A 27,106-nucleotide genomic window follows, 5' to 3' on the forward strand; every position below is an offset into this window, starting at 1 on the left:
CTTTATTTAGCCAAAACGTTTTGTTTTTGGTAGAAAACTGTGGCTGAAATTGCCCTTGGCAGCACTCTTCAAAAGAGCGTTGCTAAGGGCCATCCGTCCATTAGAAAAGACGGGCTGTGCAGACGCTATGCTTCTGACTCGTGCTTCCCTGGGAGACAGAAGGCTGGGCACAGGAGTCTTAGGAGTTAAAATGACATTTATATTCCCCCTTTCTATGCAATCTAACGCTCCGTAACATTCAGTGACCTGCGCTCCCTGTGATAATAACTCATGAAGCAGCCGCCGGAAGTAGAATCACTGTGCGCAGTGAGCTGGCGGCTGATTCATTATCACAGGGGTCAGAATATGGCGACTAAAAGTAAAAACTCATTTTTTTCAAGGTTTTTATTTTTTTTCAGTATTAAAACACAAGATAAAGGATACATCTGTGGCACTGCCGTAATCGTACTGACCTGGAGAATTTATTTTACACACTTAGTGCTCATGAACACGACCGTTTGCCCTCCGAGACATACGGTCCGTGAGCGGCATACATTGTGCGCACGGGAGCACACAGCATCATAGATTACAATGGTGCTGTGCACGGCGGGCCACCCTCGATCTTATAAGTGTGGGACAATAGCCCCGCGGGCGGCCCGACGTGCCCAGCATCATTGTAATCTATGATGCTGTGCGCTCCCATGCGCACGATCAATGCCGCTCCAAGACATAAGGCCCGCTCACGGACCGTATGTCTCGGAGGGCATATGGTCGTGTGCATGAGCCCTTATAGCGCTACTATATTCTGCCGTGTTTTACAGACATTAGTATCACGCTGTCCCCAATGGGGCTCACAATCGAAGTTCCCTATTAGGACGTCTTTGGAGTGTGGGAGGAAACCCACGCAGACACGGGGAGATCATACAAACTCCATGCAGATGTTGTCCTTGGTTGGATTCGAACCTAGGACCCCAGAACTGCAATCCACTAGTCCTAACTAGAGATGGCAAGTTCTCGGAACTGCCTGCTCCCAGAGACCGCATTTCATTTCACACCGGCTCGCCGGACTTGTCAGTTAAGATGGCAGATCGCATATGTTCGCAGGCGAACTGTCAACGCCAGCTCTGTGAGAAGATCTGGCAGACGTTCTTCTCTACCTGTTGTATGAATCTTTTGATGCATGTGTCTTTACAGAGGAAGAGGTTCTAAGTCAGCTGTCTAAAATCAATACAAATAAGTCACAGGGGCCTGATGGGATACACCCAAAGATATTAAAAGAGCTTAGCGGTGAACTAGCAAAACCATTAACAGATTTATTTAATCAATCACTGGTAACAGAAGTCGTCCCGGAAGATTGGAAATTAGCAAATGTAGTGCCGATTCACAAGAAAGGTAGTAGGGAGGAATCGGGCAACTATAGGCCAGTAAGCCTGACATCAATAGTGGGGAAATTAATGGAAACCATACTTAAGGAGAGGATTGTGGAACATCTAAAATCCCATGGATTGAAAGATGAAAAACAGCATGGGTTTACTTCAGGGAGATCATGTCAAACTAATCTTATTGATTTTTTTGATGGGGTGACTAAAATAATAGATGGCGGAGGTGCAGTAGACATCGCTTATCTAGACTTTAGTAAGGCTTTTGATACTGTCCCACATAGAAGGCTTATCAATAAATTGCAGTCTTTGGGCTTGGACTCCTATATTGTTGAATGGATTAGGCAGTGGCTGAGGGACAGGCAACAGAGGGTTGTAGTCAATGGAGTATATTCAGACCATGGTCTTGTTACCAGTGGGGTACCTCAGGGATCTGTTCTGGGACCCATATTGTTTAATATCTTTATCAGCGAAATTGCAGAAGGCCTCGATGGTAAGGTGTATCTTTTTGCTGATGACACAAAGATTTGTAACAGGGTTGATGTTCCTGGAGGGATACACCAAATGGAAAAGGATTTAGGAAAACTAGAGGAATGGTCAAAAATCTGGCAACTAAAATTTAATGTTGATAAGTGCAAGATAATGCACCTGGGGCGTAAAAACCCAAGAGCAGAATATAAAATCAGTGATACAGTCCTAACCTCAGTATCTGAGGAAAGGGATTTAGGGGTCATTATTTCAGAAGACTTAAAGGTAGGCAGACCATGTCATAGAGCAGCAGGAAATGCTAGCAGAATGCTTTGGTGTATAGGGAGAGGAATTACCAGTAGAAAGAGGGAGGCGCTCATGCCGCTCTACAGAGCACTAGTGAGACCTCATTTGGAGTATTGTGCGCAGTACTGGAGACCATATCTCCAGAAGGATATTGATACTTTGGAGAGAGTTCAGAGAAGAGCTACTAAACTGGTACATGGATTGCAGGATAAAACTTACCAGGAAAGATTAAAGGACCTTAACATGTATAGCTTGGAAGAAAGACGAGACAGAGGGGATATGATAGAAACTTTTAAATACATAAAGGGAATCAACAAGGTAAAAGAGGAGAGAATATTTAAGAGAAGAAAAACTGCTACAAGAGGACATAGTTTTAAATTAGAGGGGCAAAGGTTTAAAAGTATTATCAGGAAGTATTACTTTACTGAGAGAGTAATGGGTGCATGGAATAGCCTTCCTGCAGAAGTGGTAGCTGCAAATACAGTGAAGGAGTTTAAGCATGCATGGGATAGGCATAAGGCTATCCTTCATATAAGATAGGGCCAGGGGCTATCCATAGTATTCAGTATATTGGGCAGACTAGATGGGCCAAATGGTTCTTATCTGCCGACACATTCTCATCTCCTTTCCTTCTCACAGCTGTCACCTATTTGCACTGATTGTCTCCCTTTATATTCCCTCCCATACTGCCTCACTTTGCGGTTTATACTTCTTCCTGGATTGTGTTCACTGCTGGAGGCTGCTTCTCCTGATTCCTCAGATAAGTCTGTTTCCTTTATTTGTGTTTCCTTGCTGGCTTGATTGTAGGTGACCCTTATCCGTCCGTATTAAGTGCAGGGGGCCTGTGGTCGTGTCCCCTCACTATTATAGGGTTTTCAGGTGTCACATAGTATAAGGTACGAGGGCATGCAATCGTCTACCATAAAGATATTTGCATGGGCAAAGCAGTCAAGGAGAGCTCTAGGGGTTTTATAGGGCTCACCCATATGCTCATTAGTTTGGGATCAAGCCAGTCGGATGTTTATTTATAAGTTCCAGCTTTCTGCAACACCATCCGTGACACGAACACTGCGAACTGGCCATCACTGGTCCTAACCACTGAGCCATGCTGCCATTAAAATTTAAAGTAATAGGTCAGTTTTACCGCCTAAAGAATGCTGTAAAAACAAAACCCAGCACTTTGACTCGGCCCAGCAGAGTTTTCCTTTCTCCAGATATAATGCTTGTCTTATAAACCAAAAGGTTCTAGTTTGGTCTCGTTCATCCACACATCATTGTTCCAGTAGACTTCTGCCTTGTCCTGGTGATCTTTAGCAAACTGCAGATGGGCAGCAATGTTGTTTTTGGAGAACAGAGGCTTTCTCCTTGCAATCTTGCTTTACACACCATTGTTGTTCAGTGTCCTTATGATCGTGGACTTATGAACATTAAAGGTGTTTTCCGGGATTTTAATATTGATGACCTATTCTCTTCAACCAGCTGAACGTCGGGGTGCCGGGTGTCTTATATTGATGGCCTATCCTAAGGATAGGTCATCAATATTAAAATCCTGGAAAACCCCTTTTACATTAGCGAATGTGAGAAAAGCCTTTAGTTGCTTAGAGGTTACCTCTGGTTCCTTTCAGACCTCGTAAACTATTACAAACCTTGCTCTTGGCGTCATCTTTGTTGTTTGACCACTTCTGGGGAGGGTAATAATGGTTTTGAATATCCTCTGTTGGTACACAATACGTCTGACTGTGCATTGGTGGAGTCTAAACTCTTTAGAAATAGTTTTGTAACCTTTTCCATCCTGACGAGCATCAACAACTCTTCTTCAGAGGTCCTCAGAAATCTCCTTTGTTCGTGCCATGATACACCTCCACAAACATGTTGGGAAAAGGATGCGATCTGCAGCCTGGCGTAGAAAATGGTAAATGAGACAGGCCTGGCGGCTCGCCCCCTTTTTCCGCCACTTTTCCGAAGCAGGGAAAAAGTGGCAGATTCGGCCGCAAAATCCACTTTGTGACCGAATGCAACAAAAGTGCGTCAAGAAGTGGTATACTTTGCATCATAAATGACCCCCACTCTATTGGTACCTGCACACATTGTGGATTACGTGCGGTTTTTCTGTGTGGATTTTTGTGCAGAAAAGCCGCACTGTAATAGAGTTCCAAATCTTTTGTACGCTTTGCTTTTTTCTTGCATTCGGAAGTTGACCTGTTGTAAGGATTTTCTAACCCGCAGCATGCCAGTTGTTCGTGCAAATCTGTAGAGTGGTTTTCCCCATGATTTTCTGCTCCCTAAACACCCGGTAGTTCTCTGTTTCTATAGCCTCCCTAAAATCCATAAAGGGGTCACCCCCTTGAAAGGGAGACCTATAGTTTCAGGGATTGGTAGTCTCACGGAGGGCATAAGCATATACGTGGACAAGATTTTGCGACCGTTTGTGTTGGCCCTTCCGTCATATGTGAGGGACACAACGGATTTGATCAATAAATTGGAGGGTATTCAGATTGATGATCAGACCTTACTCGCTAGCCTGGATGTGGAGGCACTCTACAGCTCCATACCCCATGTCAAAGGGTGTGGGGCTGTGGGGACCTTCTTACAGGAACGAGGTACTTATCTGTGGCGACATGGCGAGTTTGTACTACAACTGCTGCAGTTTATTTTGGAACATAATGTGTTCCTGTTTGACTGCCGACTATACCACCAGCTCAGGGGAGTGGCAATGGGGAGCCCCTGTGCACCGACCTTTGCCAACCTCTACCTGGGCTGGTGGGAACGGGAGGTTGTTTTTGCGGAGGAAACAAATGAATGGACCCAATACATAGGGTTGTGGCTACGTTATATCGATGACGTACTGATCCTTTGGTCAGGGAGTGAGGGTGACTTTAAGAACTTTGTCACCTACCTCAATAAAAATGACCGGGGTCTGTATTTTACGTCCGAGATTCAGAAACATCAGATTACATTCCTGGACCTCACAATATTCAGAGATATGGAGGGGAATCTCTGCACACGTCTTTTCCGCAAAACAACGGCCACAAACAGCCTCCTCCAATGGGACAGCTGCCACCCTCAGGCCTTAAAAAAAGGTATACCAAAAGGGCAATATCTGAGGTTGCGCAGAAATTGCTCCAGGCTTACCGACTATTAGGTGGCAGCAAGGGACCTTCAAGGTCGTTTTGAAAAGAGAGGGTACCCACGTCAGGTCCTGAAGAGTGCATATCAACATTCTTTGGCGGTTAATCGGGATGCACTACTGAAACCACGGACCAGAGAGGATGAGTCATATCAAATCCGTATCATTGCCACATTTGATGAAGCACACGAAAGTGTACGAGATGTTCTCACTCAGTTCTGGGGTATTTTAACATCAGACCCAGATGTGGGACATCTGGTGCGGACCACTCCCATGCTGGTCCACATTTTTTTGCAAACCCCACAGCCAGGAACGTGGCTCGATCGGCAGCCTAGGGGGACCTTTCGTTGTAGCGGCTGCGTTGCCTGTGAGGCGATCCAACGGGGGCAAAACTTTACCAGCACAGTGACACAGAGACAATTTACAATTCTATCCTTCATAAATTGCAGGACCAGCGGGGTCATCTATTTAGCCACATGCACGTGTGGTCTGCAATATGTGGGCAAGACGATACGGGAGTTCAGGCGGAGGATTGGTGAGCACCTCAACGATATCCGCAATGGCGCAGACACTCCCATCGCACGCCATGTCTCCACCGAACACGCCGGCAATGTGGGGGCTATTAAGTTCCAGGGTATTGAAGTGGTCAATAGGTCTGTAAGAGGTGGGGACCATGATAGGAGACTGTTACAAAGGGAGGCAGAGTGGACGTTCAGGTTGCGCACTGTGCGTCCTGAGGGCCTGAACGAACATATATCATATGTCTGTTTTCTGTAATCATACAATAATCCCCAGCATAATACCTTAGGGGTACACATACACTCACCTAAAGAATTATTAGGAACACCTGTTCTATTTCTCATTAATGCAATTATCTAGTCAACCAATCACATGGCAGTTGCTTCAATGCATTTAGGGCTGTGGTCCTGGTCAAGACAATCTCCTGAACTCCAAACTGAATGTCAGAATGGGAAAGAAAGGTGATTTAAGCAATTTTGAGCGTGGCATGGTTGTTGGTGCCAGACGGGCCGGTCTGAGTATTTCACAATCTGCTCAGTTACTGGGATTTTCACGCACAACCATTTCTAGGGTTTACAAAGAATGGTGTGAAAAGGGAAAAACATCCAGTATGCGGCAGCCCTGTGGGCAAAAATGCCTTGTTGGATGCTAGAGGTCAGAGGAGAATGGGCCGACTGATTCAAGCTGATAGAAGAGCAACGTTGACTGAAATAACCACTCGTTACAACCGAGGTATGCAGCAAAGCATTTGTGAAGCCACAACACGCACAACCTTGAGGCGGATGGGCAACAACAGCAGAAGACCCCACCGGGTACCACTCATCTCCACTACAAATAGGAAAAAGAGGCTCCAATTTGCACGAGCTCACCAAAATTGGACTGTTGAAGACTGGAAAAATGTTGCCTGGTCTGATGAGTCTCGATTTCTGTTGAGACATTCAAATGGTAGAGTCTGAATTTGGCGTAAACAGAATGAGAACATGTATCCATCATGCCTTGTTACCACTGTGCAGGCTGGTGGTGGTGTAATGGTGTGGGGGATGTTTTCTGGGCACACTTTAGGCCCCTTAGTGCCAATTGGGCATCGTTTAAATGCCACGGGCTACCTGAGCATTGTTTCTGACCATGTCCATCCCTTCATGACCACCATGTACCCATCCTCTGATGGCTACTTCCAGCAGGATAATGCACCATGTCACAAAGCTCGAATCATTTCAAATTGGTTTCTTGAACATGACAATCAGTTCACTGTACTAAAATGGCCCCCACAGTCACCAGATCTCAACCCAATAGAGCATCTTTGGGATGTGGTGGAACGGGAGCTTCGTGCCCTGGATGTGCATCCCTCAAATCTCCATCAACTGCAAGATGCTATCCTATCAATATGGGCCAACATTTCTAAAGAATGCTATCAGCACCTTGTGGAATCAATGCCACGTAGAATTAAGGCAGTTCTGAAGGCAAAAGGGGGTCCAACACCGTATTAGTATGGTGTTCCTAATAATTCTTTAGGTGAGTGTATATATATATATATATGTGATTACATCATGGATCCAAGACACGTCGGATCCATGGATACAATAAACTGTCGGATCCATAGATCCAATAAACTGTCCTTCCTATTGGTCCCTGTCCCAATGAAACTGAGTCATCATTCTCTATTTCCCATATATGAGCTCATGTGTATGTGTGTCTATGACCTCAGCACACATGGGGTTAATGTATCTGACAGTAAACCCAGGTACATGGATGACTGATCGCCGATATGACATACTGCTGCTTCCTTCAGCACTATTTCTATTCTGTCCCAATCTGTGTTCTTTCATGGACCTCATACTGAAATGAATCGCCGATCGTTCACTGTTAAATATACAGTATATTTTTTGAGTGTGTTGACACTCAGTGCAGGATCGCGGCATGAAGAGGGGCGGGTCTCTCACACACCCACCTCATGTGACTCGCCAGCTGCCGCTGGATCCACCCAGCCGTGGGAGGGGTTTATCTCCTTATTTAAACTGCAGAGAGCGGCGGTCGTGTTACGGCCATCATAGCGCCGGAGCTGTCGCCTCACCATCAGAGGCTGGCGGCACCTACATGTTTGTCCTACAGTTAACCTAGCTCCTGATGAGCCTCTACAAGGCGAAACGTTGAGCTTGAAGTGAACATAGGTTTAGGGCACGGACAGAGCGCATCCACATGCTAATCAAGGCAGATAGCCGTCAGCTGGATTAGTTAGGACTTTAAGTTTTTGCTGAATGGAGGGGTCTGTAGGGAGGATTTTCTCACCTGGTGTTCATTTTTGAGGGTCACCTATACAAAGGTGGTTACTCCCCTCCCCCCTGGCAACTTTTTTAGTCCTAAACTGGGTAACCCTGTGTCATAGCATATGACTACCTGTGATCTGAGCACGCCACAGTGGTTCTTACACAGGTGTTGTCAGTGCATGAGGTTACCACCTTACATCCAGCAACTATACATATGTTGCATGACTAGCTGATGCTGTAGTTGCTCCGCACCTCCTAGTGCAGCCACATGTACTGGTGGGATCATTACGCATCTCGTATACGTCTAGCATCAACATATAGTATATAACAATATATTTTTTGTTTGTTTGTAGATTTAGGGATCTTCACACTTCTCCCTAGTTTTAGTTTATATCTAATAAATCGTAAGTTTTAGCTTAATCACAACGTTTCTTCCAGCTGTGACTCCTTTACTGGTTTGTCCCATAGACTTCAATGAGGTGGTTAACAAGAACTGAAAATATGCACCAAAATCTGCAGCAAAAAAATCATAAAAAACGCAATAAATAATGCAGATTTATGTGCAATTTTTTTGGTGCGGATTTTCTGCATACAAGTCTGCACCGCTTATAGTACCTGCACACGAGTGCAGATTTCAAAATGGAAAATTGCAGATTTCGGTGCGTTTCCGCAGCAGATCTGCACCAAAAACCGCATGTCTTACTTGTCGTTTTTTGGTGCAGATTTAATGCAGTTTTACAGTTATCTCACCCTTCCATTGAAAATCCGGACTAAAAATCACAGGAATTGACAGGCTGCAGAGTTCTATGGCTAATTTCACACTTGCGTTCTTGCCTGGTCCGGCAGGTTGATCGGCTATATTATCTTTAACATAGCCATGACGGATCCAGCATGAGCACCAAGTCAATGGGGGAAGAATCCGTTTTCTATTGTGTCCGAGGAAAACAGATCCGTCCCCATTAACTTGCATTGTGTGTCATGCCGGATCCGTCTTGCTCCGCATCCCATGACGGAAAGAAAAACGCAGCTTGCTGGGGTTTGCTCTCCGGTATGAGAACGCAAACAAATGGAACGGAATGCATATTGTAGGACTCGTTCAGTTCAGTTTTGTCCCTATTAACAATGAATGGGGCCAAAAGGAAGCATTTTTCTCCGGTATTGTGAGATCTGCGGCAAAACCACATCAAATCTGCAACAAAATCCACAAGTACGTGCAAGAAGAGCAGGGAAATTCGCTTGGACCATCTGCATATTTACCCATGAGATGCAACATGTTGCAGATATCTACTACAATTTTCATCCTTTTCTACAGAGGGTGAAATCTGTAGCAATTCCGCAGCATATTTGCACCGAAAAACGCAAGAAAAATCACGTGCCTCAAGGTACCGCCATATGGGGAAAACTTTCTGCAGTATAAAATTCTGCTGTGGATTTTGCTGTGATTCCAGTTCCGCTGCAGATTTTCACAGGTTTGTCATGGATTTCACCCTGTACATTGCAAAACGTGAAATCCGCAGCATTAATTGACTGATGCTGTGGATTTAAAATCGTCACCAGCAGTGAAAACAAAAATCAGCATTTCTTAAAATCTTATGGACCTTGCTGGTGCAGTAAAGCAATGCAGATTTTCCACACAATGGCACCGAATTCCCATGATGGCAAATCCGCAGCGTATCCGCCCTGCCCCTTAAGGGTTAAATGCAATACAGAACAGTCTGTTACAGGTTGTGTGTGCATTTTTGGATGTAGATAGCGCTGGAGATGCTAATTGTCTGTCCTTACACATGTAGATGAGGTCTGGCCTCGGGGAGAACCGGCGGGGATCAGCAAAGGTTGGTGTCACGGACGTTCCCGCGACAGGTGACAGGAGATCTGCAAGACTGACAACACGTGGTTTGATCTGACAGGTTTTCTTTGTGGATCAATAGGCGTCTGTGTTGTTTCTAGTATTGGCCACACACCTTCCCTCCAGGTGTTGCTTATGTGGTCATTTAACCTTCCTTATTTATAGTTGCTTCTCCCACTATGCTGTGCGGTTTATAGCTTCGGTTTCAGTTGTGGATTGCTTGTGTGTGGATCTCGGCGGAGTTCCTGATGCTTCCATAGCCCCTTTGAAGTTAAGTCTTTCCTTTACCTTTTGTATTTTGTTTGGGTTCTGTGTGTTGCCTTTCCCTATTGTTTGTATTAGGCCTGAAGGAGACTCCGGTTCGTCCTTCCTTTTGAAGGAACAGGTAGTCTCGTCCCTGCCATTAGTACCAGGGTCCTATATTGCTAGATAGGACTCTAGGTATTCCTGCGGATGAACTCACCTACCTCTGGGGTCTGTTCATACTGGTAGTCAGTCAGGATCTTGGTTAGGGTTTTACTAGGAGGTGTCCATCTTTCTCAGGCCTGATTCCCTGTTCCCCCCTTCCCTCTTATGCTCGTTGTGGTGTTTCCCTCCACACCGAAGCCTGACAGTTGGTTCCTCTAGATGTGCATCGTTCCACTTCGGTTTCTGTGTTGTTTTTATCCGGTCATTACCGAGCTCCTCCGCGCTCCAATCTCACAACACCATAAAATCAAGGAAGTAGGAAAATATGACGACACACAACTTAACCAAGATTTGCATGACTAAATCTAGCGATTGGGAAGTTTTTGATGCATTCTATAGGATAGACTAACTAAGGATAGACAAATAGGATACTATAGGATAGACAAACTAAGGATAGATTCTAAAGGCAGGAAATGCATGTGGCTTTGTTCACACGCGGCAGATTTGTTGCAGAATTTCTCCCTCCGTCCCACTGATCTGAATAGAGTTTGCGGCAACAGCGCCGTCCACATCTAAGGAATAGATTTCGCAACTGAGAATAATACCGCCACATGCACCATTAAGTGAAAACATGAATCTGGAGCGTAGCCGAGGGGTAGGTGCATACAAGGCAGATTTCTTTCATGGCATTAGATCTCAGCGGACCGTGTGAAGTCCCTGCAGCTCTTTACTGCGGAGTGTTAGGCACTATACGTTCTGCTATATATGCTGTTGGCGATCTTTACCACCGTGCAAACCAGGCAATTGCAAGGGGCCACCAAGATCAGGGGGCCCCCTGTTAGCTATGACAAAAGGAGCAGAACACTGTCTGTGCATCTGGTTCAGCTGCAGAGGGGCCCTGGAGGAAGGGGGGCCCTTCCCAAATGTAGAACAGTAGCCAAAGTGCCCAGGCTGCACTGCTAGGCTGGGGTGTGGATTAGTAATGCAATGGGGTGGAGCCTAGAGGTGCAATGGGGGTTCCAAAATATTACTATATTTGGGCCCTAGCAATGCCCTGTCCCTGGCTTCTTTATGGTGTTTAATACGACGTCATATCGCTTCCTTAAGCCATGTTCACACGGTGGAATTTTGCCACCTTTTCCGCACGGAATCTGTGTTCAGACTGCCTCTGGTTTCAATGGCAAATCCCGTCTGTAGATCATACGGAGCATTTAAAAATCGGAACCAAAAATCCATGTTGTGGGAAAACAGTAACGTGTCCATTCTTGGTGCGGATTGCACATGGAAATTCTCATTGAAATTAAAGGTGTTGTTCATCTACTGGGGGTTATTTGGCAGACCTCCTCCCTCCTGGTCAGACCTGCAAAGTAAAGTGTACTTACCTGCGTCCCAGCTCCTTCGTTCCCTCTTCCGTTGTTCCCGATGTCAACATCCGTTTTGACGTCGCTGCAGCCAATGACTGGCCTCTGCGGTGACGTGCTGCCCTTGTGTCCTGTGACCAATTGATGCGACACAATAAGGGTTAGTCAACGCAGAGGCCAGTCGATGGTTGCAGTTCCGTCAAAGCAGATGACAGTGGGGGATCCAACAGGGGTGGATTAAGTGCATGATAGACCCGGGTCTGTCAACCCAACTTGGGCCCCTCCCTCCATTTTAGTTTAGTTTTTTTATTTTATTTTTTATAAAGAGGCTGCAGTGCTTCGTGAGCGCCACAGTCTCTTCCTAGGCCATATGACATCTCCAGAAAAAAATAAAAAATACCCCAAATTGGCTCCTAAACTGAAAAATTTGGTCGCCAAATTTAAAATACATATAATTATAATAAAAACTACTTGGAGGAGAATACAGCACCACATACCTATTACATCCAGGGACATCTCCTGTCCCGTTTGACCCAGACCGCCATGACAAATTGTTTTAGCCGCACCTCATCTCTCCTTAGTTTGTAACACAGACACGTTAGATTTCTCAATTTTTGCTGCCACCCCCAATACTTTGCCCGTGGTGCTCCCCAATGCCCCAGGTCACTATACTGCTGAAAAAATAGTGACCCCAGTAGACATAATTGGGGTCATTTATCAAACTGGTGTAAAGTAGAACTGGTTTTCCAAAAGAGCTGTCAAATATGAAAGGTGGAATCTGATTGGCTGCTATGGGCAACTAAGCCAGTTCTACTTTACACCAGTTTGATAAATTAACCCAAATGTCCCTATAGTGTCCACAGCAGCTATAATGTCCCCTAGAGTGCCCCCAGTAATAATAACATCCTATATTGTGCTCCAGATAATAATCCCTGTATAGTGTACCCAAAAATAATAGAATTGTCCCTACAGTGCCTCCTCAATAGCAACGACCCCCACGCTGCCACATATAGTAATTTTCCACACACTCCCCCAAATAGTAATCCCCCATAGTAATTTGCCCACCACACAGTAATTTCCCCCACAATGCCCCCATCTAGTAGTTTATCCCCACACAGTAATTTCCCCCACACAGTAATTTTCACCACACTGCCCCCACATAGTAATTTCCCCCTACACAGTAATTTCCCCCTACACAGTAATTTCCCCCACACTGCCCCCACATAGTAATTTGCCCCTACACAGTAATTTCCCACAAACAATAATTTCCCCCACACTTCCCCCCATAGTAATTTGCCCTCACACAGTAATTTCCCACACACTGCCCATATAGTAATTTGCCCCACATAGTAATCCCTCCTATAATAATCTTCCCTCACATAGTAATCCCTCCCATAATAATTTGCCTCCACATAGTAATCCCCCCATAATAATTTTTCCCCACATAGTAATTTGCCCCCATACAGCCAGCCCCAATATAGTAATTCCCCCCGATGTAGTCTCTTCACATGTCCTCCTGTGTGTGTGTCCCCATGTCCCCCAAAGTTGGCACATAAAATAAAAAAAAACTAAACCTAAAAAAGCTAAATACTCACCGACGTCCAGGCACGCACACGTCACTGTGATGCATCCCGGCACAGGCCCGCGATGACGTCATCACGCCCTCCTGCGCCGGGATTTCACGACCGAATAGGCCTCAGGCCCACTAGGCCTGAAGCCTATGGTGGCTATCACTATGCGCTCCTGTGCCCCGCCACAGTATGTGGGCGTTCGGGTCGGCATTGGGCGATTCTAGGCCCGGGGCTGCCGACCCGAACGCCCCTATTGTAATCCGCCATTGGGACCCAAGCGAGGCAGCAGTGGTGGGGCAGCAAAGGAGTTGGGACCAGATACGTATGCTTCCCTTTGCAGGTGTGGCCAGGAGGGGGGCTCTACCCCAAAGACTCCCAAAAAGTTAACAACCCCTTTAACCACCTCAGCCCCCTTAGCTTAAACACCCTTAATGACCAGGCCACTTTTTACACTTCTGCACTACACTACTTTGACCGTTTATTGCTCGGTCATGCAACTTACCACCCAAATGAATTTTACCTCCTTTTCTTCTCACTAATAGAGCTTTCATTTGGTGGTATTTCATTGCTGCTGACATTTTAACTTTTTTGTTATTAATCGAAATTTAACGATTTTTTTGCAAAAAAATAAAATTTTTCACTTTCAGTTGTAAAATTTTGCAAAAAAAACTACATCCATATATAAATTTTTCTCTAAATTTATTGTTCTACATGTCTTTGATAAAAAAAAAATGTTTGGGTAAAAAAAAAAATGGTTTGGGTAAAAGTTATAGCGTTTACAAACTATGGTACAAAAATGTGAATTTCCGCTTTTTGAAGCAGCTCTGACTTTCTGAGCACCTGTCATGTTTCCTGAGGTTCTACAATGGCCAGACAGTACAAACACCCCACAAATGACCCCATTTCGGAAAGTAGACACCCTAAGGTATTCGCTGATGGGCATAGTGAGTTCAGAGAACTTTTTATTTTTTGTCACAAGTTAGCGGAAAATGATGATTTTTATTTTTTTTCTTACAAAGTCTCATATTCCACTAACTTGTGACAAAAAATAAAAACTTCCATGAACTCACTATGCCCATCACGAAATACCTTGAGGTGTCTTCTTTCCAAAATGGGGTGACTTGTGGGGTAGTTATACTGCCCTGGCATTCTAGGGGCCCTAATGTGTGGTAAGTAGTTTGAAATCAGAATTTGTAAAAAATGGCCGGTGAAATCCTAAAGGTGCTCTTTGGAATGTGGGCCCCTTTGCCCACCTAGGCTGCAAAAAAGTGTCACACATGTGGTATCGCCGTACTCAGGAGAAGTTGGGCAATGTGTTTTGGGGTGTCATTTTACATATACCCATGCTGGGTGAGAGAAATATCTTGGCAAAAGACAACTTTTACCATTTTTTTATACAAAGTTGGCATTAGACCAAGATATTTATCTCCCCCAGCATGGGTATATGTAAAATGACATCCCAAAACACATTGCCCAACTTCTCCTGAGTACGGCGATACCACATGTGTGACACTTTTTTGCAGCCTAGATGGGCAAAGGGGCCCACATTCCAAAGAGCACCTTTAGGATTTCACCGGCCATTTTTTACAGATTCTGATTTCAAACTACTTACCACACATTAAGGCCCCTAGAATGCCAGGGCAGTATAACTACCCCACAAGTGACCCCATTTTGGAAAGAAGAAACCCCAAGGTATTCCGTGAGGGGCATGGCGAGTTCCTAGAATTTTTTATTTTTTGTCACAAGTTAGCGGAAAATGATGATAATTTTTTTTTTTTTTTCTTACAAAGTCTCATATTCCACTAACTTGTGACCAAAAATAAAAACTTCCATGAACTCACTATGCCCATCACGAAATACCTGGGGGTGTCTTCTTTCCAAAATGGGGTCACTTGTGGGGTAGTTATACTGCCCTGGCATTTTAGGGGCCCGAATGCGTGAGAAGTAGTTTGAAATCAAAATCTGTAAAAAATGGCCGGTGAAATCCGAAAGGTGCTCTTTGGAATGTGGGCCCCTTTGCACACCTAGGCTGCAAAAAAGTGTCACATATCTGGTATTGCCGTACTCAGGAGAAGTTGGGGAATGTGTTTTGGGGTGTCATTTTACATATACCCATGCTGGGTGAGATAAATATCTCGGTCAAATGCCAACTTTGTATAAAAAAGTGTCAAAAGTTTTTATTTTTTGTCACAAGTTAGTGGAATATGAGACTTTGTAAGAAAAAAAAATCATCATTTTCCGCTAACTTGTGACAAAAAAAAAATAATTCTAGGAACTCGCCATGCCCCTCACGGAATACCTTGGGGTATCTTCTTTCCAAAATGGGGTGGGGTAGTTATACTGCCCTGGCATTCTAGGGGCCCTAATGTGTGGTAAGTAGGTAAATGACCTGTGAAATCCTAAAGGTGCTCTTTGGAATGTGGGCCCCTTTGCCCACCTAGGCTGCAAAAAAGTGTCACACATGTGGTATCGCCGTATTCAGGAGAAGTTGGGCAATGTGTTTTAGGGTGTCTTTTTACATATACTCATGCTGGGTGAGAGAAATATCTTGGCAAAAGACAACTGTTCCCATTTTTTATACAAAGTTGGCATTTGACCAAGATATTTATCTCACCCAGCATGGGTATATGTAAAATGACACCCCAAAACACATTGCCCAACTTCTCCTGAGTACGGCGATACCAGATGTGTGACACTTTTCTGCAGCCTAGATGCGCAAAGGGGCCCACATTCCTTTTATGAGGGCATTTTTAGACATTTGGATCCCAGACTTCTTCTCGCGATTTAGGGCCCCTAAAATTCCAGGGCAGTATAAATACCCCACATGTGACCCCATTTTGGAAAGAAGACACCCCAAGGTATTCAATGAGGGGCATGGCGAGTTCATAGAATTATTTTTTTTTGGCACAAGTTAGCGGAAATTGATTATTTTTATTTTTTTCTCACAAAGTCTCCCTTTCCGCTAACTTGGGACAAAAATTTCAATCTTTCATGGACTCAATATGCCCCTCACGGAATACCTTGGGGTGTCTTCTTTCCGAAATGGGGTCACATGTGGGGTATTTATACTGCCCTGGCATTCTAGGGGCCCTAAAGCGTGAGAAGAAGTCTGGAATATAAATGTCAAAAGTTTTTTTACGCATTTCGATTCCGTGAGGGGTATGGTGAGTTCATGTGAGATTTTATTTTTTGACACAAGTTAGTGGAATATGAGACTTTGTAATAAAAAAAATAATAATTTCCGCTAACTTGGGCCAAAAAAATGTCTGAATGGAGCCTTACAGGGGGGTGATCAATGACAGGGGGGTGATCAATGACAGGGGGGTGATCAGGGAGTCTATATGGGGTGATCACCCCCCTGTCATTGATCACCCCCATATAAGGCTCCATTCAGATGTCCGTATGTGTTTTGCTGATCCGATCCATGTATCCGTGGATTCGTAAAAAACATACGGACATCAGAAGGCAGCCGTACAGGGGGGTGATCAATGACAGGGGGGTGATCAGGGAGTCTATATGGGGTGATCACCCCCCTGTCATTTATCACCCCCCTATAAGGCTCCATTCAGATGTCCTTATGTGTTTTGCGTATCCGATCCATGTATCCGTGGATCCGTAAAAAACATACGGACATCTGAATGCAGCCTTACAGGGGGGTGATCAATGACAGGGGGGTGATCAGGGAGTCTATATGGGGTGATCACCCCCCTGTCATTGATCACCCCCCTATAAGGCTCCATTCAGATGTCTGTATGTGTTTTGCGGATCCGATCCATGTATCCGTAGATCCGTAAAAAACATACGGACATCTGAATGGAGCCTTACAGGGGGGTGATCAGGGAGTCTATATGGGGTGATCACCCCCCTGTCATTGATCACCCCCCTGTAAGGCTCCATTCAGACGTCTGTATGTGTTTTGCGGATCCGATCCATGTATCAGTGGATCCGTAAAAATCATACGGACGTCTGAATGGAGCCTTACAAGGGGATGATCAATGACAGTGGGGTGATCAGGGAGTCTATATGGGGTGATCAGGGGTGAATAAGGGGTTAATAAGTGACAGGGGGGGGTGTAGTGTAGTGGTGTTTGGTGCTACATATTACTGAGCTGCCTGTGTCCTCTGGTGGTCGATCTAAACAAAAGGAACCACCAGAAGACCAGGTAGCAGGTATATTAGACGCTGTTATCAAAACAGCGTCTAATATAACTGTTAGGGGTTAAAAAAATCGCATCTCCAGCCTGCCAGCGAACGATCGCCGCTGGCAGGCTGGAGATCCACTCGCTTACCTTCCAATCCTGTGAACGCGCGCACCTGTGTGCGCGCGTTCACAGGAAATCTCGCGTCTCGCGAGATGATGCACGGATGCGTCCAGGAGGAATGAATCGACCGCCTCCAGGACGCATCCGTGCGTTAGGTGGTCGGGAGGTGGTTAAGGCTATGTTCACACAAAGGATTTTTGCCCAGAAATGAAAGCCAAAACCTGCGCAGCATCCACGCTCCCATTTTTTTCATGTGGCTGGTGATTATTTCCGTGTGATTTTCCAGACCACGCCAGGCATGTTCATATCTATCGAAGCCCACCTTCGTTGTGCTCCAATAGCTCATTAACATATTTATTAAAGTTCACATTTCTCCACAACTGCAAAGAAAAAGGGAGTCAGTCAGCATATCCCAATGCACAGGTGCACGCCGCTATAAAGCGCAAAACCAAAGACAAGCACAATGCAACAGCACTCTGCAAACACAAATAAAGTACAATGATGCCATATAGAAAATATTCTGGTGCCAATGCTATGCTCATTTCTAAATTTGAGATTCTTGGCAAATACATTTTATACAAAATTATTTGTGCCTGTCCTCCAACAACAAGGCGATCTCTCTAAGACAAGAACCTAACACCAAATACTACCTGTTATGGTGTCATATTGACCACCATAAAATATAGGGAGGGCAGGTTCCACATGCATGCTGGGTCCACTCTGCCTTTTGGTGCCATAATGGCCTCCATTAAATTCAGGGAATGCAGGTCCAACATGCATACCGAGCCCATTCTATACCTCTCCTGGTGCCAGACGGCTTCTAATGAATGTAGGGAGAGCAGGCTACAGCTTTATACTTGGACTAATTAAAATCATCCTATGGGGCAGACAGGCTAGTCCGGAGTGCACAAGCAATGGAGTCATCACACCTCCAATGCAGACTGCAAAGAAAAAGGGGGTCAGTCAGCGCATCTGAGCATGCAAGTGGAACATGCATTCCCTGTATTTTATGGTGGTTAGTATGGCACCATAACAGGTAGTATTTGGTGTTAGGTTCTTGTCTTAGAGAGATCGTCTTGTCGTTGGCGGACTGGCACAAATAATTTTGTACAAAATGTATTTGTCAAGAATCTCAAACTTATAAAAAAAAGCGTAGCATTAGCACCAGAATATTTTCTATGATTATGGCACTATTGTATTTTATTTGTGTTTGCAGAGTGCTGTTGCATTGTTTTTTTGTATTTCTCCACGACTCTCCACAACCTACAGACATAAGACAGGTATCCTTTTAATCAGTGTCAGCAACCCTACCGGCCTATATGCCTGGTTGCATAGGGTTGATCCGGGTGACAGAGCCACTTTAACTTTTTTTTTCTTCCGTTACTGATAATACAACCATCTGCATCCGTTATGAATGGATCCGGTTGTATTATCTTTAACATTGCCAAGACAGATACGTCATGAACTCCATTGAAAGTCAATGGGGGACGGATCCGTTTTCTATTGTGTCAGATTGTGTCAGCGAAAATAGATCCGTCCCATTGACTTGCATTGTGGGTCATGACGGATCCGTCTTGCTCCGCATCCTAGGATGGAAAGCAAACCGCAGCATGCTCTGCTCTCCAGTATGAGAACGGAACGGAATGCATTTTGGAGGATTCTGTTCTGTTCAGTTCAGTTTTGTCCCCCATTGACAATGAATAGGGACAAAACAGAAGCGCTTTTTTCCGGTATTAAGACCCTATGACGGATCTCAACACCGAAAAAAATTAACCCTAATGTGAAAGTAGCCTTACCTTCCATCTATCTCCTGCTTCTTAATTTTGTAGGGTAGTAAGAAGTAGGTGTAACGGCGTGCTGAAGGCACACTCGGTCTCCCGTCAGCCGCAGACCTGCTGCTTAGCTTCGGGAGCGAGGATCTGTGTTTGACCCCGTTCCAAGGGCGGCTTTGCTAGCTGGGAGGCTCCCTGCTCCTAGGTCTGCCTTGAGCGCCGTGCTGATCACTCGGTGCTCGACTGGTCGGTCTGTCGGTCATGTGACTGTCATGGTCTTACCTGCTTGCTGCTCTCCTTCGTTTGACATGTGCTGGCGGCCATCTTGGTTTCTAGGTTTCTTGTAGCCTTCCACCCTGCGGCTCCTCCTTCCCCTGGGAGGAGCTGGATGCCTAGCTCATATATATAGGAGGTCTGTGGCTTCAGTTCCTTGCTTGGTCCTCTTGTGTTCACATGCTTCTAAGACTGCTGCTGCTTCTGGTTCCTGATCCTGGCTTCGTCTGACTACCCTGCTGGTTCCTGATCCTGGCTTCGTCTGACTACCCTGCTGGTTCCTGATCCTGGCTTCGTCTGACTACCCTGCTGGTTCCTGATCCTGGCTTCGTCTGACTACCCTTCTGGTTCCTGACCTCTGGCTTCGCAAAGACTCTGCTCGGTTTCACCATCCGTTTGGACTTTTGCTTTACAGCTTTATTTTCAATAAAGCCTTCTATTTTCACTTATCTCTTGTTGTACGTCTGGTTCATGGTTCCGTGACATTAGGACCAAGCCATGAATTCTGACGGTACAGGGCCATCCTCGCTACCCACGCTGGTTGCCAGACTTGATCAGCAGGATCACCTGTTGGGTCGGTTCGCTGTGGCGTTGCAAACCCTGCTTGAACGCACGGCTCATTTCGCTCCCGTTGCCGATGGGTCGGTTGTCGCTCCTGGGCTCGCTCCTACTGCCGCTCCGGTTGTTGCGCCAGAGTCTACCCCGACACCTGTTGTTGCGCCTGCGGTGTTTCGGGGTATGACCGGTTCTGCCCCTCTTCCACAGCGCTTTGGGGGAGAGCCAACTCAGTGCCGAGGTTTCCTTAACCAGGTGGGCATTTATTTCGAGTTGCTGCCACATGCCTTTCCTACTGAGAGATCAAAGGTGGGCTTCTTGATCTCGCTGCTCTCGGACAAGGCCTTGGCCTGGGCCAGCCCTTTATGGGAGAACAACAATCCGGTGGTTGCCGAGTTTTCCGGTTTTGTTGCTTCTCTTCGGAAGGTATTCGATGTGCCGGCTCGTGCTGCCTCTGCTGCGAAGCTCCTTATGTCCATCAGACAGGGTTCACGATCCGTAGCTGAATACGCCATTGAGTTTCGTACCCTGGCAGCAGAGGTGGGCTGGAATAATGAGGCTCTGGTCGCTGCTTTCTCTCATGGTCTCTCGGATGCCTTGAAGGATGAGGTTGCAGCTAAGGACCTACCAGTTGAGCTCGAGTCTCTTATTTCTTTCCTGATTTTGATTGACACCAGACTCAGGGAGAGACCTTCCTTTAAGGAGAACCTGCGGAGGTCTTCTAACAGATTGGTGCCTACGTTTGCTGTCCCACCCGTGCCTCCCTCTCCTCCCACGCCTCCTGGGGATGACTTGTCTGGGGGTGAACCCATGCAGCTGGGGTTTGCTCGCCTGTCCGAGGGGGAGAGGGCACTCCGGAGACGCGAGGGCCGATGCATGTACTGTGGTCTCGGTTGGGATTTTCCGGTTGGCATGTCCGAACCGTCCGGGAAACGCTCGTACCCTGAGATCCTGTCGGGGGCAGATCTTGGGTGGAGTCTCCTCGTCCCCGGTTTCCCGTGTTGACAAACCACTGATCACTGTTGTCCTCTCCTGGGTCGGGGGCTCGGTGACGACCCAGGCGTTGGTGGACTCTGGTGCTGGTGGTTTGTTCATTGATAGTGTGTTCGCTGCCGCCAATTCCATTCCTCTGCAGGCTCGAGGTTCCCCACTGGCTCTTGAGGCGATAGACGGCAGACCCCTTCTGCCGCCACACGTGACTCATGAGACCCTTCCAGTGGGGATAGCCATTGGTGCCGTTCACAGAGAGTCGGTCTGCCTCCAGGTTATTTCGTCTCCACACTACTCGGTGGTCTTGGGGTAGCCCTGGCTCCAGAAGCATAATCCGACTTTCGATTGGAGATCGGTCGAGATCCTCTCGTGGTCACCGCAGTGTGGGGCTAGTTGCATCCATGGGTCTGTCAAGTTGCTGTGTACTTCCTCGGACTCTCTGTTGCCTCCTGAATACGAGGAGTACCGGGAGGTATTCGATAAGGTGCGCGCGGTTGCCCTACCTCCGCACCGCCCATACGATTGTGCCATAGAGTTACAATCTGGTGCCGTTCCTCCTCGTGGCAGTCTATCCACTGTCGGTAGCGGAGAATGAGGCCATGGAGGAGTACGTGAGGGAGGCGCTTTCACGCGGACACATTCGCAAATCTTCGTCCCCGTCAGGGGCTGGATTTTTCTTTGTGAAAAAGAAGGGCGGTGAGTTGAGGCCTTGCATCGATTACAGGGGTCTCAATCGCATCACGATCAAGAACGCTTACCCGATACCCTTGATTTCCGAGCTGTTCGATCGCCTTAAAGGGGCCACGGTCTTTACCAAACTCGACCTGAGGGCGGCATATAACCTGGTAAGGATCAAGGCGGGCGATGAGTGGAAGACCGCGTTTAACACCAGGACCGGTCATTACGAATCCTTGGTTATGCCCTTTGGGTTGTGCAATGCGCCCGCAGTCTTTCAGGAATTCATCAACGATGTTTTCCGTGACCTGTTGCAGCAGTGTGTGGTAGTCTATTTGGATGACATCTTGGTATATTCTGAATCCATGGAGGCCCACATTCTGGATGTCAGACGAGTGTTGCAACGGTTATGAGAGAACAAGCTGTTTGGTGAGCTTGAGAAATGCGAATTTCACCGATCCCAGGTAACCTTCTTAGGTTACATCATTTCAGCTGAGGGGTTCTCCATGGATCCTGAGAAGGTTTCGGCTGTCTTACAGTGGCCCCAGCCCAGTGGTCTTCGTTCCCTGCAGCGCTTTTTGGGCTTTGCCAATTATTATCGGAAGTTCATCAGGGACTTTTCCATGCTGGCCAAGCCTCTCACGGATCTGACCAGGAAGGGCAGTAATTCCCAGGTCTGGCCGCTCGAGGCCATCCGAGCTTTTGAGGCCCTAAAGTCCGCCTTTGTGTCGGCTCCGATTCTGTCGCATCCCAACCCTGGGTTGCCCTTTGTCCTCGAGGTGGACGCGTCTGAGACGGGAGTAGGCGCCCTTCTGTCTCAGCGTAGAACACCAGAGGGTCCTCTGCTTCCTTGTGGGTTTTACTCCCGGAAACTGTCTTCCGCGGAGTGCAACTATCAGATTGGTGACAGGGAGTTATTGGCCATCGTGCAGGCCCTTAAAGAATGGAGGCACTTGCTCGAGGGTTCGGTGGTTCCGGTTCTCATCCTGACGGACCACAAGAATCTGACCTACCTTTCTGAGGCCAAGAGATTGACACCACGTCAGGCCAGATGGGCTCTGTTCTTGTCACGTTTTAATTACGTGGTCTCCTACCTACCCGGTTCCAAGAACATCAGGGCGGATGCCTTATCACGGCAGTACTCCGAGCTGTCCAGGGAGGAGTCGATTCCGACTTCCGTCATACCTCCGAATCAGATCCTGGCCGCCATTCGCACCAGCCTGACCTCTCCCCTGGGTGAGCAGATTTTGGCGGCTCAATCTGGTGCTCCCTCTGGGAGACCCAACGGCAGATGTTTTGTGCCTGAGGAGTTGCGCACTCGGTTGTTGCGAACCTACCATAACTCCAAGACCGCGGGGCATCCTGGAAAGAATCAGCTGTCCTGGGCTGTTTCACGTCTGTTCTGGTGGCCTTCCCTACGTTCCGACATCGCCGCATATGTAGCGGCATGCTCCGTTTGTGCCCAGAGTAAGTCCCCTCGGCACCTTCCGTTGGGCCTTCTGCAACCCATAGCCACCGGGGAGCGCCCATGGTCACACCTGGGGATGGATTTCATTGTGGACCTCCCTGCATCCCGAGGCCATACGGTCATTCTCATGATTGTGGATCGGTTTTCCAAAATGTGCCACTGTGTTCCTCTCAAGAAGTTACCCTCTGCACAAGAGTTGGCCACGATTTTTGCCAGGGAGGTCTTCCGGTTGCACGGTTTGCCTAAGGAGATTGTGTCGGATCGGGGGAGTCAGTTTGTGTCCAGGTTCTGGCGCGCCTTTTGCTCCCAGTTGGGGATTCATCTCTCCTTCTCCTCGGCCTACCACCCTCAGTCCAATGGGGCCGCAGAACGATCCAATCAGGCCTTGGAGCAATTCCTTCGTTGCTATGTCTCCGATCACCAAGACAATTGGGTTGACCTCCTGCCTTGGGCTGAGTTTGCCAGGAACACGGCGGTGAACTCTTCCTCTGGGACGTCTCCCTTCATGGCCAATTATGGGTTCCAACCTGCCGTGTTACCGGAGGTATTCTCTCCCCAGGATATTCCGGCTGTGGAGGATCACCTTTCCGTCCTACGTGCTTCTTGGGTACAGATCCAGAAGTCCCTTGAGGTCTCTGCGCAGCGCCAGAGACTCCAGGCTGATCGCAGACGAGCGCCTGCTCCTTCCTACCAGGTCGGAGACCGTGTATGGTTGTCCACCCGCAACCTCAACCTTCGAGTGCCCACTCCCAAGCTGGCGCCTCGCTTTGTTGGTCTCTTCCGAGTGCTTCGCAGGGTAAACCCGGTAGCCTATGCCCTTGCGCTTCCTCCTGGCATGCGGATCTCCAACGTGTTTCATGTCTCCCTGTTGAAGCCTCTGGTGTGTAATCGTTTCACTTCCTCGGTTCCTCGGCCTCGTCCGGTCCAAGTGGGCAATCGTGAGGAATATGAGGTGAGCAATATCCTGGACTCACGCCTGGTCCGCGGTCGGTTGCAGTTTTTGGTCCATTGGCGTGGTTATGGTCCAGAGGAGCGTTCCTGGGTTCCCTCCGCAGATGTCCATGCTCCTGCCTTGCTCCGAGCCTTCCACGCACGCTTCCCTCAGAAACCGTTTTGTGCTCCGCGGAGGAGGGGCCCTTGAGGGGGAGGTACTGTCATGGTCTTACCTGCTTGCTGCTCTCCTTCGTTTGACATGTGCTGGCGGCCATCTTGGTTTCTGGGTTTCTTGTAGCCTTCCACCCTGCGGCTCCTCCTTCCCCTGGGAGGAGCTGGATGCCTAGCTCATATATATAGGAGGTCTGTGGCTTCAGTTCCTTGCTTGGTCCTCTTGTGTTCACATGCTTCTAAGACTGCTGCTGCTTCTGGTTCCTGATCCTGGCTTCGTCTGACTACCCTGCTGGTTCCTGATCCTGGCTTCGTCTGACTACCCTGCTGGTTCCTGATCCTGGCTTCGTCTGACTACCCTGCTGGTTCCTGATCCTGGCTTCGTCTGACTACCCTTCTGGTTCCTGACCTCTGGCTTCGCAAAGACTCTGCTCGGTTTCACCATCCGTTTGGACTTTTGCTTTACAGCTTTATTTTCAATAAAGCCTTCTATTTTCACTTATCTCTTGTTGTACGTCTGGTTCATGGTTCCGTGACAGTGACGCTGGCCACGTCACATGACCCTTACTCCCCACTATGGCAGTTGTTGGATACCTGTGTACTTACCTGATCCTGTTCCCTGATGATCCTTTGCCTGCTCCTCCTGTACTGCGCATCCTTCCTGGTATATTGACCTCGGCTTCCACCTGTCTATTGTTTGCGGACTCCTTTGGTACTTCTTGACTTTCCTGGTATTTATGACCCCGGGTTCTCCTGACCTTTCTTTGCTTATCCCTCTGTACTGCGTTGTCCTCTTGGTTTTGACCCGGTCTGTTCACTATCCGTTATTTGTCTTGTCTGTCCTTCCCGCACGTATCCTAAGTTAGGGACTGCCGTCCAGTTGTCCCCTGTCATCAGGACTCGTGAGGCAAGTAGGCAGGGCCAGGGGTGAGGGTGGAGCGCAGTGGTCACTATCCTCCTCCCTGTGTGTGTGTGTGTACATGACCATTACAGTAGGGAACTGATGGCGAGGTGTACAACTGGAGTATTAGAGTACCCATCATTTGTTGATCTATGGGAAACATAGGCCTGTATAGTGCTTAAAGGGCCAGCAGGTATTATTGCTGTTTGGCCCCCAGCTTTTACTCTGACCACATCTACCTGTCTGCTGCCTGTCCAGAACTACTGCCTGTCTACTGTCATGAATGAACAAAGTGTACCTACGATAAAAATTACAGACCTCTCCATTTTTTGTAGGTGGGAAAACATGCAAAATCACCAGTGTATCAAATACTTATTTTCCCCCACTGTATCTGTATGCAGTAATCTCCTGTGTTCCCTCTAGTGGTGGCTGTATATATCTGTGTGCAGTAAGGTCCTGGGCTCCCTCTAGTTGTGGCTGTCTATATCTGTATGCAGTAAGGTTGTGGGCTCCCTCTAGTGGTGGATGTATATATATATGTATGCAGTAATCTCCTGAGCTCCTTCTAGTGGTAGCTGTATATATCTGTATGCAGTAATCTCCCGAGCTCCCTCTAGTGGTGGCTGTATATATCTGTATGCAGTAAGTTCCTGGGCTCTCACTAGTGATGGCTGTATATATCTGTATGTAGTAATCTCCTGAGCTTCTTCTAGTGGTGGCTGTATATATCTGTATGCAGTAATCTCCTAAGCTCCCTCTAGTGGTGGCTGTATATATCTGTATGCAGTAAGTTCCTGGGCTCTCACTAGTGATGGCTGTATATATCTGTATGCAGTAATCTCCTGAGCTCCTTCTAGTGGTGGCTGTATATATCTCTATACAGTAATCTCCTGAGCTCCTTCTAGTGGTGGCTGTATATATCTGTATACAGTAATCTCCTGAGCTCCCTCTAGTGGTGTCTGTATATATCTGTATGCAGTAATCTCCTGAGCTCCCTCTAGTGGTGTCTGTATATATCTGTATGCAGTAATCTCCTGAGCTCCTTCTAGTGGTGGCTGTATATATCTGTATGCAGTAAGTTCCTGGGCTCTCACTAGTGATGGCTTTACATAGAGTGGAGTAAGGTCTGGAGCTCCCCCTACTGGTGCTTGCAGATAGAATTCTATCATTCAAATCTATAGCTAAACAATAGTAAAACAAGCTTTTCATCAGCACACAACTTGAACTTGGACAGCACAAAGTGAATGTGTTAAAGCACTGAACCATTAGACGCCTCACTTTACAAAATAATATTTGTTATAATCAGAGGCTATCCAACCTCTAGGATTTACTTGCTAATTACCTCCACTTTTCTATTTGCCACTTTTTATTTACCCTGAGCCAGGAAATAAATATACATTATGCTGCTATGTGCATTTATTACCCTAACCTGCATTGTGGGTACAATAACGGTTCAGTAAGTGCTCTTACAATGAGTCACTTGTACATTTGTAAGTGTAAATAAAGCTATAACTGTCAGCGCTCTCCAGCTATTATCCCATCTTTCCTGACAAACTGTGCACGAAATGCGGAGACTGCAGTTATGTGTAATAATAGGTGCATTACACGCTAAACACCCTAATAGAAATCTATCTAAACAGTCATACAGCGTGTCAGACGACGCCTCCAAATGGCTGCAATGATTCCAGCAAGCGAAGCATCCATCCTAGCGTTAGAGGTGTTCTTCAGGAGGACGTTCAGCGCTTGTCGTTTCCCATTACTCCAATGCATTGCAATACGGAGGAGGGTGCATGTGCGCAGTCAACCTTCATGAGAGCCAGTGCTGGAACCAGACTGTTCGTGGCATCTGTAGGCGACCCAAGAGCTGAACTCGCAATGC

The sequence above is a fragment of the Bufo bufo genome, chromosome 2 (assembly GCF_905171765.1).
Source record: "Bufo bufo chromosome 2, aBufBuf1.1, whole genome shotgun sequence".
Lineage (NCBI taxonomy): Eukaryota > Metazoa > Chordata > Amphibia > Anura > Bufonidae > Bufo > Bufo bufo.